This window comes from Leptodactylus fuscus, chromosome 4, assembly GCF_031893055.1.
Source record: "Leptodactylus fuscus isolate aLepFus1 chromosome 4, aLepFus1.hap2, whole genome shotgun sequence".
Classification (NCBI taxonomy): Eukaryota; Metazoa; Chordata; class Amphibia; order Anura; family Leptodactylidae; genus Leptodactylus; species Leptodactylus fuscus.
This window is the reverse complement of record NC_134268.1, coordinates 37575128-37589371: the sequence shown is the minus strand read 5'-3', so window position 1 is coordinate 37589371 and position 14244 is coordinate 37575128. Positions and strand designations below refer to the sequence as shown.

At 42.7% G+C, this 14244-nt stretch overlaps 1 protein-coding gene across 1 annotated transcript in view; it reads right to left on the bottom strand.

Moving 5' to 3' along the window:
- Positions 1-8916, bottom strand: part of TRIQK (triple QxxK/R motif containing) — a 70714-nt gene extending 61798 nt beyond the window's left edge. The window contains exon 1 of the mRNA XM_075272106.1: positions 8858-8916. The gene's annotated coding sequence lies outside the window, so the exon portion shown is untranslated. The remainder of the gene's footprint in view (positions 1-8857) is intronic.
- Positions 8917-14244: the final 5328 nt, after the last annotated feature.

The following is a 14244-nucleotide window of genomic DNA, read 5'->3' as shown; positions in this document are numbered from 1 at the left end:
CACTGTCGGAATCAGGTATTTATGGACTATCCTCAAGCTTATTCCCGGACCAAACCTTAGTAGGTTGTTCTTCCCTTGGTCGACATTTGTAGTGGTATTCGGCAGCTATTCACGCTGTGTGTGCAGTTTGGCACAGGTGTGGCCTCAGAACAGTATGACACACCTCGGCTCAATCTAAGTTCTTGCATATTGTATTGTGTTTACATTTCACTTGGTTTTGGTCACTTTGACTGGTGCAGGTCATCACACAGTCATTGCGGATCTAGCAATGACTCTTCATAGGTGGAACAGGGTTGCACCTAAGAAGTGCACCACTGGAGAAGCGTGTTGCTCTAGGGTCGTCGCAGCTACCGCTATTTAAGTGCCTGTTCTCATGCTAGAGAGGAAGAGTTTGTGCAGCTCACTGAAGAAGACTGTCAGCTTGCTGCTTGGAGGTCTGCACATCGGGCCTGGTCAGGTTGACTCAGGGGTTACATCAGTGACCATGAGCTGTTGGCTGTTTCCTGGAAGCAGAGCACCAACCGTGCTCTACTTAGCAATGACAAGGGCTCGCTGGAGGGAGGCAATCTAATTCTTGTGTACAAAAACAATGACCTGCATGGAGAAGTTGGGTATAACAGTCAATCATATACTAAGGACAGAGCATTAATGTATATGGGATAGGTATGGGTCTGATACCCAACCGATCAGGCCTGAAGAGGCCACAGTGTTAAGGTGTGGACCCCAGCCTCTTCACTGAATACCAAGCACAGCGCCATACATATTGTAGAGGTTGTGCTAGGTACTGCAGCTCAGCTACGTTCACTTGAATGACACTGAGCTGCCGCTGTACTGTATGATCCATAAATGTGATGTCATCAGTACAGGGAAAAGGTCGCAGAACTCATGAGCACCACGGACTCTTCAAACAGCTGATCAGTGGTGGTGAGGGGTGTCAGACCACCACCAATCATAGTAGTTCATCAGTAGTACAGTCCCAGAAAATCACTTTAATGTCCCATTCTCACAGGACGGTAACTGACATGTAATAACAATATAAAATGTCTATCGCTGCTCAGATACTTTACATTTGTATATAGCGACCATCATCATGTGTTTGGACAAATGGTCATTCCTAGCATTGATCGCTCTCCACACTTTCTATTACTATCAGCATTCCATTTCATTATGAATATAGGTAAGAATTACAAGGCGAACACATTTTTTGATCAGTCATTGCCCAAAAGTGTAACAGCTGTGAGACCAAGCGATATATAACGTTGGAATACCAAGTCAGAGTCTTGGGGAGGGGGTTTCTGATGAGGAGAAGCCTTGGGGTCTTCTTCATAACCCTAAAGCAAAAACTGCATCCCAAGGTTTTCAAATCTTACATACATACTGTATATCCCAACTAGGCCCAAATACTACCTACTATTTTCATTATATTGGATGTTTTTGGACAGCTTGTATTTTGCCTTTTATGTAATATTTTACTATTGGACTGTTTGACAGCTTATAAAAAGGGAGTTGTCTCAGAGCGGATTAAAAAATGGCCTGCGTTCACATTATATATTTCATTTTACCGCATTTATAGGTCCAAAGGGGAAAAAATGGTGGCACAAGTGCTGGAATAAAAGAGCATATACTCACTTTACCGATCCCTCGCTTCACCAGTTCCAATGCATTCTGGGTCACCACTCGTCCCTAATTCTTGGTCCCATTTGGAATACAGGAAATGGCCACTTAGCCAATTAGCATTGTTGGAGCCAGTGATTGGCTGAGAGGTCATTTCCTGTTTGACACCTGGGACCAGTAAGGAGAGACCAGCAGGGAATCTGTAAACGTCAGAACAGGACTTGCAGGGGACAGAGGAGGCGAGTACGGGTACTTGTATTTTTCTAATCTCATCTCAGTCTTTTAGGATGAATTGATAACTATTTTTGTCAATTTAAAGTGCAATACTAGGTAATGAGATTGCTTAAAATGCATTCCAAAATTGAACAATTTGTGTGAAGTGTTCTCCCCATAGGCTTTCATTTTTTTTTAGACAGAATAAAAAGCAGCAAGTTGATTTTTATTCTCCATGAAAAAAAAACCCTGAAAGTCGACAAGAGGAACCTTCCATCTTTTTTAATAATGCAGTCAGTTTTGAAAGTTTTCAGCTTGTGTCAGTCATTGGGGCAGATTTATTATTGGCTGTATTTTTTGTGTCCACTAAATAAACTGGTGCAAATGTCTTGATAAATCTTCCCCAATCTGTTAGTTTTAATCCCTCCTTTCTTAAACCTTATTCCCTGCAAGGAAGAACAGTCTTATCCAGTCGGATTTCAGGAACAGTCACTAAGACTGGTGGTAAATGGCTTAAAGCTACGTCAGGAACGTAGACAAAAGACATCAATGGTGAGCAGACAAGAAGCAGCAAGTCAGAAGGCGAGGAACATAGTCAGGGGTCAATGCAAGGTGCCGGACAACAGGAAGAAGATGGTAAATTGAAAGAGTAAGGCAGATGTATAATACCAGAGTAAGGCCGGGTTCACACGATGTCTTTTGGCACGTAATGTGGTACGTAAACGCCGCGGGAGCTTTTGCGGGCCGTATACGCTCCCATTGTTTTCAATGGGAACCGGTACCGTATACGCGGCGCTATCTTGCCGCATATACGGTACCGGCTCCCATTGAAAACAATGGGAGTGTATACGGCGCGCAAAACCTCCCGCGGCGTCTACATGCCACATTACGTGCCAAAATACATCGTGTGAACCCGGCCTAAGGCTGAGGTCAGGGTCAGAATCAGAATTCGGAATATCTACAGGCAATAAATCCCTAGAAGTACTTAAAGGGTTTGCCCAGGCAAAAATTTATATTTTAAATAGGCCGGAGGAGGTGAAAAAAAAATCATATTCACCTTTCCAGGTGCTCCTCGGTCCTCCCTTTTCATTTTTGTCTTCCACCAGAAGTCCCCACCGCACGTAACTGCTGAGGCCAATCAGCAGCCTCAGTGAAGGACACGTGACATTCCTGATGCCTCTGATTGGCCAATCAGCGGCTTCAGTGGAAGGGATACTGAACATCACAGCTGACAAGGGAAAACACCAGAGCACCAGGGACAGGTGAGTGTAATTTTTTTTTTCACTCTCCTCCCCTGGCCTACCTAATTTTTTGCCCGGACAATCTCTATAAATAGGTCACCAGGAATGTTGTGGCCAGAGTAAGGAAGCAGAAGACCAAGGCATTACTGGAGGAGGAGAAGGAAGCATCCAGCTGTCTAATAAACTGATATGGCCAGAGTAGACATAAGGTGGGGGGATCCTAGCAGAGGTTGACGATGACGTCAATTTGCCAATACGGCAAATGGACAAAGGTTGTCCTAGTAGAAAACCCCTTTACCTGATCGACATTGGAGTCTATGAATAAACAGGAGCGTGCCTCAAGCCGCGGAATCCGTTGCAAGATAGGTCATGTTGCTTTTTTTTCCGTCACTAGCTAGCGGGAAAAAAAGCAATCGCCTCCCATTTAAGTCAAAGGGAGCCATTTTTGCAGGTGGATGCTGCGTCAAAATCCGCCTGCAAAAAGCTCTGTGTGAACTAGCCCTAAGGGTGCTCACACCAAATATTGATGGGATTGAGAATTTTCTTTTGCTAAATCATCTATTAACCCTTCTAGTTCTGAAAGCATTCTTACTTTGCAGCATTTTTCCCCACCTGCCTATACTTTATGGAGTAATGATTAAATATTTTACTAAACGAACTAGTCGATTCAATGATTTGCATATCGTTCTGGCCTCACGGTAAGGTTTTTATGACATTAATTCTCAGCGTTAATGTTTATTATGTGTTTTGTGCATGGTCCTGAGCTGCAGTTCTACAAGCAAGGCGCCCATAGCCCATGAGCATGCGATAGACTATGTACGGCCGTGCATGACTTCTGCTGCACAGGGAAGAGTTTGATTAATAATCACTCCTCTCCTAATCCTGAAATGCTGATCAGTTCATCAATATGTTATGACTCTCCAGGGTTCCAGGTCCCTGACAACTGAGAGGACATTGATTTCTATTACCCCAGGCATAATCTCCATGTAGAAACACTATCTGAACATGCCAGCTGAGCCCTCGACAGTCATAGAGGTAACTTGTGCAGTCTCTAGGGTGAGATTAATTAGCACTTCTCCAACATCACATCCTCATCACAACTGTTGGTTCCGTGGGCAGCTGCAGAATTGGAAATGAAAATGATTAACCCAGAGGCACAAAAGGTAGATGTGAAAATCCCAGAGCTCCGGGCAGACCAGTCTAGCTTGGCATAGGCATAGGATCAGGGCAATTAGTCTAGAAATGATATTTATTAGTGGTCAATAGGGTTTTATTCATATAGAAACGAAAAAAAATAAAAAATAGTGGAAAAAAAGAACGCTATAATATACAGTGCTGTGCAAAAGTTTCAGGCGGGTGTGGAAAAAATGTTGCAATGTAAGACTGCGTTCATAAATAGTCAAAAGAGAAATCTAAATCCCACCAATATTTGGTGTGAGCGTCCTTTGGCGGAGGAGTAGGGTTGAGCAGATCTTGAGATTTCAAGATCGATTTTAAAATCCGATTTCCGATCATTTTCCAGCCGATCTCGATCGCGATCGTGAAATTTGCTCGATCGCCGATCGAAATGCGATCCTTTCCGAACCCGATCCTCAACCCTAGTCAATGCTTCTCTATGGGAAAAGTCACTTTTAGGGTTGAGCCGATCTTGAGATATCCTCCGATCTCGATCCCGCTGGAAAAGATCGGGTCGGAATTCCGATCGCGATCGTGAAATTTACTCGAAATCCGATCTTTTCCGATCCCGATCGCTCAACCCTACGGAGGAGTCCTGGAAGTGATGATATGGCCCCCTGCTTCATCCAGTCTGTCTGGGACCGGTTTAGAAAAAGTACATCGGAGGCCCCGGTCCGTCCTAACAATATTTGGTGTGACCACCCTTTGGAGGAGGAGTTCTGGAAGTGATGATACAGCCAGAGCCCTGATCTCAATATCAACCAATCTGTCTGGGATTATAGGAAGAGACAGACGGATTGGAGCAAGCTTACATCCACAGAAGATCTGGGCTTAGGTCTTCAAAATGGCGGGAACAACCTCCCTGCCGAGTTTCTTCAAAAACTGTCTACAAGTACCGAGAACTGATGGAAGGGAAAGGGCAAAGGTCACACCAAATATTGATACAATTTACATTTCTCTTTTCTTCACTCACTTTGTTAAATGACAGAAATAAAATGGCTAACACTTCTATTTCTGAATGCATTCTTACTTTGTAGCATGTTTTTCACACCTTATGTCAGTATAGAAGTATAGCACCTCTGCTAAGACGTGTCAATGCTAAGCCTACAGATCTGTAAATGTAGACAGAAATATGTACCCAACAAGCTTATTACCAAAATGTGATGTATGTCTGTGCACTCTGTGAGAGAGTCATGTAACCATCAAGTCCGATGACTTCAAGAAAGACTATAACCACCATGCTTGTTGAGTCAATATCCGGTAAAGATTTACTCTGGTTTCGCTTTTTTGCAGTTCGTTGTACTAATCCTCCAACGGACACTCGTGGCAGATGTCAACTACGTATAACGCCCGATGCTGATGACGTGGAACAGCTTCTAACCTTGCACCACCCCTGTGACTAACTCCTGCTGTAAATGTACAGCTCATTGCAAGAAAGGGTTAAAAAAAAGAAAAAAAGAACGCTACATTCTTCATATTACATACGTTTTGGCCCTCTTCCTTGATAAGACCACCCCTGTTGAAAACCATTCTCCGCTGCAATTTTGAGTGGTCGTCTCATCGTGTTTCACGGTCTCTAGTTTCACCTCGATGCAAAACTTACATAAAAGAAAATACATGTGTGTACCGCAGTTAAAACACGTGGAAATCCTTAAGTTTTTTCCTAATCTTTGGAGACATCCTACACCGTTATCATAGAGAACAGTTTGTATATTCATGCAACAGAGACTTTGACCTCGTGGAAGCTCAGTACTTGGCACATTCTCTCCATCTATGGGAATAAAGCAGAGCTGGCGTGTAGATAGCTCATACACACAGTGTATATACTCTGTGGCAAAACACAAGTGCTTTGGATTCTTGCACCCCTGGCATAGTTCTTCATATATGGCTATGTTTAAGAGTAACACCTGGCTCCCCATCATCATTTCCGTGCATACATGTAAACATCGATAAAATAACAATACGGAAAGGCTTTAAAAACAATCTCGATTCATTGTGGGTTAAAAGCGAGGCGCAAGAAGCGATGGCTCCAAATACTCAGAAGACTCCTTTCGATGGCTGGATTATGTAATAAGACATAGACACATATTGTGTACTTAAAAGACAGTGTACGGATAGATCATCCACATCTGGGCAGCCTCAATGTCACACTTCATGTTTTTATGCATAGACCGGCTGTGATGAATGTTACCAAGGCGCACGGTTCATATAGCTTATGTACAATCTGACCCTCTCTATAAGATGTTGTAAAGACTCAAATTACTATAAATCACAGAAATTATGTATATTGAGCTCCGCAAAGGTACCAACATCCTGGGAGGACTCGGACATAGCCGGATGTATACGATCAGCACATGACATTATGGGAAGATATTATAGAGAATTTACAGAAATCACTGAAGAATGATAAAAAATAAATATATTACGTGCTGCAAAATTGCTGTAAAGTGTAGCTGTAAAGTTCCTAATAGCAATGCTCTAACTTAGGCTGGGTTCACACTAGCACTCTGTTTCCGTCCTTCAGGTCCGCATGAGGATCTGAAGGATGGAAACGCTGTCTGTATAATAAAGCAGTAACCCGCAGACCCCATAGACCAGGGGTGCCCAATACGTTGATCGCGATTTACTGGTAGATCGCAAAGGACGTATGGGTCGATCGCGGGATGCAGGGATCCCCAGTGTCTGCTTGTTCACAGTGCAGGCTGAGAGTCATCTCCGGACACTGGTAGGCGGGGCTGCTGCAGCCCCAGCCTGCCAGTGTCCAGAGATAACTCTCAGCCTGCGCTGCGAAGAAGCAGACAGCGAGGATCCCTGGGCAGCCACAGAACGCCGGCGGTCTCCTGCTCTCACAATCCGCCTGACCCCGCCCGCATGCCTGGCCCCACCCACAGACACGCCCACTCCGCCACAAGCCCGGCCCCACCCATCGGCGCGTCGGCTCTGCCCACAGGCCCGTCCCGGCCCCGCCCTAGTAGATCTTTTGCCTTGGTCAGCTAATAAAGTAGCTCACACGCTGAAAAAGTGTGAGCACCCCTGCCATAGACTATAATGGGATTTGCCAGGTTTCCACAGGCGTAGAGAAAAGTCCTGCAAGTATAACTTGTAATGTATCCACTGAAATTCCTGCTGTCTTAGGGCTTAGAGTCCAGTAGGCGGTCCTATTCAATGACTGACAGCCTTCCTTGTATTAGTGTGCATACAGAGATAGGTGTCACTCAATGGCAGGGCCCGCACATTGGACTTCTAAAGCCCAGAATGAACAGAAATTAATATAAAAAGTACTGGAAATTTTCCCAAAAAACTATTGGCCACTCTGCTCAGCATCTGCTGTTCTATAACATGCAGCTTGCAAATCAATATGTAAAAGGTTTCCTTTAAAGGGAGTCTATCACCTCCTCCAAGCAGTGATGTAACTAAAGATTGCACCGGGGCCCACAAGACTTTTGTCCGGGGCCCCTACCTCATCTTAACAGTGAATTCTTGATAGTGATGGTTATAGGTGCTAAGGAGTTTAATCCACCTTAGTGTAGTTAGGGGAATCTGGGGGTCTCCTTGGTTTATTGACCAGATGGAAGCTGCAATCTCAATACTGATGTCAGTGCTTATGGGCCCCTAAGGCTCCTGCACCCTCTGCACCCCCACAAGTTATGCCCCTGACTCCAAGCATACTCAATTGTCAACACCATATCACAGAGCACATTACAGTGATAAATAATAAATCCCTGTTATGTATGTCACATCTTTAGATTTGGAGAAAGACAACTTTTAATTCTTATTCAAATGAGGCAGTTGGTGCACTGGGGGCGGGCCCACAGCTCTCTAGAGCACTGCTATTATCACTCAGATATCCTAGTACCTGCTGCCTTTGCCACTCCTTACAGCTGGAAGTGATCCTCCCACTGCTATGACGTCATCCATCCTATCTACATGGCAAGTGCAGGATGCCCAGGGCTTAAGGCCCGCCCCCAGTGCACCAGTTGATTTATTTTCATGAAACTTCACAGTTGATTTTCTCCACATCTACAGACGTGACATACATAACAAGGATTTATTATTTATCACGGTCGTGTGCTCTATTATATGGTGTTGACATCTGAGTAGCTTGGAAAAGGAGATAGACCTTCTTTAAATGTTTTTTTTTATGGTCTATCCTTAGAATAGGCCATAAATACCAGATTGGTGAGGGGCCAACAGCCGGCCTCTGCACGGATCAGCTGCTCGGGGCTGCGTCTGATACTATACAGTACACAGAGCTAGAAGCAGAAGCTCCATATACTGTATAGTGTCAAGCCATTATACAGTATATATGGAGCCATCTACTTCCGACTCCGTACACTGTACAATTTGGGAATCCGAAACAACCCAAAACAGTTCATCTGGACAGCCCCTTTAAGTATCTAAATTCTACTGAGGAAGTCTTTCCTTTCCTATATGGTCAATAGGAACTGTCAGAAATCTTGCAGGAAATGTATTCATGTATACACTGACTCCATAAATTCTAAAGTTGGTCTCTTTCTTTGAAAAGTTTGAAGCCGATGTTTATCAGAGCTCACAGTTGCCTTAGACAGTTTACAGCACATTTGAGACACATTAAAGAGAATTAAAGCACTTACCTAAATTGTGTTGCTTTCCTCAGCGCAGGTTATATAAAGGAACGATCCATAAAGCACTATTAAAAAAAGAATGTTGATGTGAGACTTAAAAAGTAGAAGTCAGATGTCACAAAGCCGACATTCGCTGAATACTTTCTGTTTGTATATGGTTTTTTACATAGGCATTGTATCTGAAACAAGACTCATAAAATATTATGGAAACACATTGCAATTAAACAGTATAGTACAATAGGAAATAGAGAGATGTACAGTATGTAAAATGTCACATCAAGGTATAAACTGCATTATGTAAACAGGTGGGGAGCCTTCCAATGAACGCTATGTATGTATAGGACGAATACATGGGAAGAATGTGCAAATCTGACTTCCATGATGTCATTAGGATGCCAGTGCCTCAAGTATGCACACCAATAGAGGGCGCTCACTGAGAATGTGCAAGTCTATCTTCCATGATGTAATTAGGAAGACAGAGTCTCAGTCAAGCAATCCTATAGAGGGCGCTCCCTTTAACATCATGCCGACCTTCTCAGAGGCCTTTGTTTGCAATGATGTTGGGATTTTACCAGATACAGTCTCTCAGCCAAGTCTTCCTAATTACATCATGGAAGACAGACTTGCACATTCTCAGTCAGCGCCCTCTATTGGTGTGCGTTCTTGAGGCACTGGCATCCTAATTACATCATGGAAGTCAGATTTGCATATTCTTCCCATGTTCCTTTGCACAGTGGAGCGCACATGGCTTAATAAGACTCCACAAACCTAAATGGTGGTCTCTCCCTATGGAGTGAGGATATCCCCTCAACCTAGTACGAATACAGAAAGAGAAGAACGGAAAGTTCAGGCCTTAAAGGGAACCGGTCACCTAGGTAGGCCCCTTTACTTAGTATCAATAGTGCCATAAATGGAGCCAAGCATAATTCCGCCTAGCCAAACCGGTTTAAAGCATGGTTTCAGTTTTAGGAAGTCTAGGCAGCTCTCATCATCATCATCATCAACTTAGTTCTGCCTTTTACTGCCAAGAGAATCCTAGGTACTTAGGCTCATAAAGAAGTCTATGGAGAGAGGAGGGGGAAAAGGCTGTTAAGACAGAAGTGTCAAGAGTCCTTTAAAACCTTATTCAGACAACAGTGAAAAAAGGCTGTGTCACAGATGTTTTCCTAATACCCGTTCCACAGCCATTTTAAAAGCAATGATAATATATATATATATATATATATATATTGATCTATTTATTTAATATCTTCATACTAATAACCTCGCAGTTTAGTATAGCGTAGCAGCTGCAGTTATATGTGTGTGATTCCCCCGTCCCCTCCATAGACAAAAATTAAATTGGCACAGTAAATGTAGAACAAACAAATTTTTTAACTATTCATCAGGGGAGCTCTAGGTTATTTGTTCTAAAACGCTACATACACACGTGGACAAAATTGTTGGTCCCCCTCGTTTAATGAAAGAAAAACCCACAATGGTCACAGAAAAAACTCGAATCTGACAAAAGTAATAATAAATAAAAATTCTATGAAAATGAACAAATGAAAATCAGACATTGCTTTTCATTTCAACAGAATTAAAAAAAAAAAAAAATCTCATGAAGCAGGCCTGGAAAAAAATGATGGTTCCCGTAACTTTTTTGTTGCACAACCTTTTGCAGCAATCGCTGCAATCACACGATTCCTGTAACTGTCAGGCTGGGTTCATATCTGCGTCCCGGCCTCCGAAACTGGGCAGGAGACGGAAACCTGCAGTCATTTTTCAAACCCATTCATTTGAATGGGTTTGAAAAGTGTCCGGTCATGAACGCCGGTGAGTGTTTTGTGCTCTCTACGGCGAAACCATTTTTTTTTAACCGGACAAAAAGTCGGACATGCAGGACTTTGTGTCCAGTTTTAAAAAAAAACGGTTTCGCCTCGGAGATAACAAAACGTTCATCGGCGCTCAACGCTGGACACTGTCTGTCAGATTTCTGTCTTCTGTCTGCAGAAGACAGAAACCCGACAGACGGAGACCGGGTGCTGGTGTGAACAAGCCGTCAATGAGACTTCTGCCCCTCTCAGCAGGTATTTTGGGCCACCCCTCATGAACAAACTGTTCCAGTTGTCTCGGGTTTGAAGGGGGCCTTATCCAGACGACATGTTTCAGCCCCTTCCAAAGATACTCAATAGAATTTAGGTGAGGGCTCATAGAAGGGCACTTCAGAATAGTCCAATGTTTTCCTCTTAGCCATTCTTAGGTGTTTTTAGATGTGTAGTTTGATTCATTATCCTGTTACAAGACCCATGACCTGCGACTGAGACCAAGCTTCATGACACTAGACAGCACATTTCTCTCTAGAATCCCTTGATAGTCTTGAGATTTCATTGTACCCTGCACAGATTCAAGACACCTTGTGCCAGATGCAGCAAAGCAGCCCCAGAACATAACAGAGCCTCCTCCATGTGTCACTGTAGGGACAGTGTTCTTTTCAAGATAGGCTTCATTTTTCCGTCTGTGAACATAGAGCTGATGTGCCTTGCCAAAAAGTTTGATTTTTGTCTCATCTGTCCATAGGACATTCTCCCAGAAGCTTTGTGGCTTGTCAACAATTTTTATTAATTATTACATTTGTCAGATTTAAGTTATTTCTGTGACCATTGTGGGTTTTTCTTTCATTAAACGAGGGCGACCAACAATTTTGTCCATGTGTGTAGGTATCAAACCAGGATTATGTAACAACAAGGCAGGAGATGGTCACTGGCCAGTGACACCACTTTACTGCCCTAAAGACAGTGCTGGTATGAACTCTGTAGCTTTTTATAATAAATAGCCTAGATCCCCCTGATGAATAGTAGCCCACCTACAAGAGACGCGTAGGAAATCTATATCAAAGTATACTGTATATATCATAGTAATCCTTTCCCACCGCTGACTACATGGACAGGACTAATGTGAGAGGAGATATGTAAGTTAGCCTATGAGGTCCTGCATATTAACAGTACCTGTATGCAGACACTATGTTATCAACTCCCTATTTTCTTTGGTCACGTTGAATAAGAATACAAATTTGAGAAATACTAAGACCCGCTATGTATGATCTGGAAAAACAGCCATCCATCACACATTTATCATAATAATCAGAGCGGAGAGATTTTATTGTCCCAACTGTTCCGATTATGTTATATATTAGCAGTAGTAAACATACCCGTGCTAGCGGCACATTTCCATATACCTCACTAGGTGTTTTTTATGGGTTTGAGTGCTTTTGTTTAATCAATAAAAGTTACGTTTTAGATATTCGCTATTATTTATTATTTGCCGTCTGTGCTTTAGGAGCAGACTATTAGTGAACAACTCCCTAGAATACAATTAGAAATAACACAACACCTAGAATACAATCCTACTAATGTTATAAACGTGAAAGTTTGTGTGTTTAGATGTTTGTTCCTCAATCACGCAAAAAAAAACGCTGAATGGATTTGAATGAAATTTGGCACATAGATAGTTTGTAACCTCGATTAAAACATAGGCTACTTTTTATCCTAGTAAATGACATGGCTTCACAACTGTTATGAATTTATGTTCACATACTATAGTATACTGCTCTTATCTCAGCTTCTGATAAAGCCCAGTCTGTTATCTCTGTATGTAATCACTCAGCTAACCCTCAGTCCATTATGTACATGCATTTGCATATTATCTGATCTGCTCCAGGCAGTGCCGACACACTGGATGGGAAAACACCTTTAATCCAAATTGGCAGTTTGCTACTTTTAAACATTCCAGGTAAAAGAAAATCTAATTTGTTGCAAAATTCTAAAACAACGAAAGCTATGAACGTAGCCAGAAGTCACAGAGTTCTCCTCAAGCGGAGCTGACGGGGATCATCGGTGCTAACAACACGCTCATTATATGGTGTCCCAGTAAGCTGCTGAGATGCCAGAACAATCACGGGCACAGCGCGAGGAATGAGTTTAGCGGTAGGCCGGCTTAACAGCTGCCGAAACACCGGAGCAGGCGGATCATCGATGCCAACAACACGCTCATAATATGGCGTCCCAGTGAGCTGCTGAAATGCTGGAACAATCACGGGCACAGTGCAAGGAACGAGTTTAGCGGCAGGCCAGCTTGACAGCTGCCGAAACGCCGGAGCAGTTGGATTATCAATGCCAACAACACACTCATTATATGGCATCCCTCAGCTGCTGAGAAGCCAGATCAATCACAGGCACGGCATAAGGAACAAGTTCAGCAGCAGCATAGCTTAAGAGCAGATGAACCATCGACGGCATCAGTTTGCTGAATATAGGCGGATGAACGACGCCAACAACACGCAGACGCGGGCAGAGGCTAGTAACTAATAAGTGACACTGTCAGACATCTCACAGTCCAAACATTACTGTAAGTACAAGCTATGGGCATCACAGGAATGGGGGCACAAGTGGAATTCCCCAATGTTGGATTTATCATAATGGAACATACAGTGGAGTACTGCACAGTCCACAAAATGAGGCCCCTGCCCCCAAAACTTTATATATATATATATATATATATATATATATATATATATATATATATATATATATATATATGTTATCAGGCTTATTAATATAAAGGAATATTCAGAATACAACAGAATTACAGTCTGGCCTAAGGGTATAAATTTCTCATAAATTCTGTTGCCGATCCCTTCTGATCTCTACTGTTCTGTTGTCCACCGAGAGTGTGGCAAAGACGCTGAGTGAGCTACTAACAACACACGTCACAAGTGATATACAAAGAAATAGCAATGAGATTTTCTTTTCCAAGTGATGTGCCACATAATGTCACTTCATCATCTACTGAAATTGAAAGGAATTCTCAGTGTTGTCAAAAGCTGATTGATGCCGACCCAGAGGATTGCAACACTAATTTCTCCGCCTAGCCTCAGCAGCTTCGCTCATACGTGCACCAAGTACAACGCAACTAAAAATGTAAAAAACGAGATTCAGTCGTGCTGAACTTTAGAAAATAACTTGTACACCATGTTTAATGTGATTTTCTAGATGTAAATATTGATTATCATATATTTTTAGAATTAAAGGGGCTTTTTTGTAATGATTTATATTTGCAGCAAATGGGGGGCAATAAAATAAAAAAAAAAAATTGTATTCACCTCTCCCAGTTCCTCTGTTTTCAGTAACACCAGTTGTTTGCAGGTCCTCCGACTGGCGCAGATGACATTCCATTTAAGTCAGGTGACCATGGCAGAAAAAGCACTGCAAAAAGGCACTGCCACTGGAAATGGTGGACTGGGGAGAGGCGAGTACATTTGTTTTTATTTTACGCCCCCAATGGCTACACAAAAAAAATCTTTAAAAAGAGACGCAGGCATCCCCTTTAAAGTTTAAAATATACAAAAACCAATATCT